The following is a 1,775-nucleotide window of genomic DNA, read 5'->3' as shown; positions in this document are numbered from 1 at the left end:
ACTATTATTATTAAATTTTATTTATAGGTAATTTTTTATTATAGGTACCAGATTAAATTTTGAATTTTTTTTATAAAACTTAAATAGTGACTCTTCTTAATAAAAGGTAAAATTAATAATGTGTACGTCAAAAACAGATGAATATATAAATTAATTTCATTTATAAATATGTATATATTATTATAGTTATTTATTATTATTATTGACTAGTGAAAACACGTGTATTAAGTGTATATGTATATTCAATTTTTTTATGATGATAAAATTATTATTTTTGTAATTATAAAAATAAATATACATAATTTTTATAAATTTATTGTAGATAATTCTTACAAAATGTTATTTTAATTTTAAAAATAGTTAAAATTTAAAAAGTGTCAAATCGGCAAAAAATAATTGATTTAAAAAAATCACTTGAAATGAATGGTTAAAAAAAATAGAAAATAAATGTGTATACTGAAATCCTCCTTATATAATAGTAAAAATGACGTTGTTGTTGAAATATTAGGATATCATCATGTTCGAATAATCAAAGAAATCCGTAAAGAATAAGTTAGAAATGTGTATGGTTTTAGACTTATTCTAAATCCCTAATACAACTGAGTACTAATTTGTGTCAATAGAAAATTATGACCCATTTTGTAAACGGAAAATGATTTTAGTTAATAACATGTTTTTTAATATTCAGATAATTAAATTAAAAATATCTTTAATCTAAATACAATTGGAATTTATTTGATATAATATACTCGTGGGATAATTGTTTATTCTCTTAAATTATTATTTATTATATTTTAAGTTTTGAAATTAAAATAATATTTATGTTTTTCTTGCAAATTTGTTAAGTTTAATTATTGTTATTGCACTGTATGGATAATTTAATTATTGTTATTGTACTATATGAAATAAATGATTATTTCGAGATAAGATTGTGACATCTCAATTATATAGAGAGCATATATATAATAAAGACGTCCACATGCATAATATAGGAAAGCAGTTGAGAGTAAATAGGATTACAGTCATCCTCTAAGTAACTTCAGAATATAAGCTTAAACTCCAAAGAGATCTAAAATGTAAGCTGAAAGGGAAGTAGCATTTCATAGTACAATATCAAACTAATAACATCCTAGGGAACTGGGTAGCAGCATTGTCTTCAACTTCCAAAGCTGTCTCCAAAGGAACTTCCTCGCCATCTGCTCCCATCCCGAAAGGATGATCATCGCAAGAAGAAACATACACAAGCAATACAAACAAGCAAGGGTGAGCTAGATATAAAAATCATGTTATTCAATCACACACGACATGTAAAAGCCACTCAAACATGATACATTGACATCACAAGACTCATTGTTTTATAGACCGACTCGTCCGGACCAGAATGATTACCGAGCTATGGCGGGTTATGCACTCGTGGTGGCCTCTACTGCTTTGCAAAGCCATTGCCAATGGGTTCCACCCTACCACCCTCACAAGGTTAGTCCGTTCCGCGCCCTGGAGCATACTGGAAGCCTCCACGACTAGGACCTCCTGCTACTCCTCACCACATGGATCAATCCTCTCTACTTGAGAATGAAAGACCATTGGAGCGTCAGGAAAACCCCCAAGACTGAGCTACCATGCAATCATTCCGTACACCCCCAAATCCCCACCATGTATCCTCTCCTTGAGGATCATGGAATTACGTCCATGAATCATACTGTTACTATGAAACTTAACTCAAGTCATGAATAACCAGATACCTCCATATTATCACAGTAAATCCAACATACCAT

This window comes from Vigna angularis, chromosome 3 (genome assembly GCF_016808095.1).
Source record: "Vigna angularis cultivar LongXiaoDou No.4 chromosome 3, ASM1680809v1, whole genome shotgun sequence".
NCBI classification, from domain to species: Eukaryota; Viridiplantae; Streptophyta; class Magnoliopsida; order Fabales; family Fabaceae; genus Vigna; species Vigna angularis.
This window is presented reverse-complemented; position numbering follows the sequence as displayed.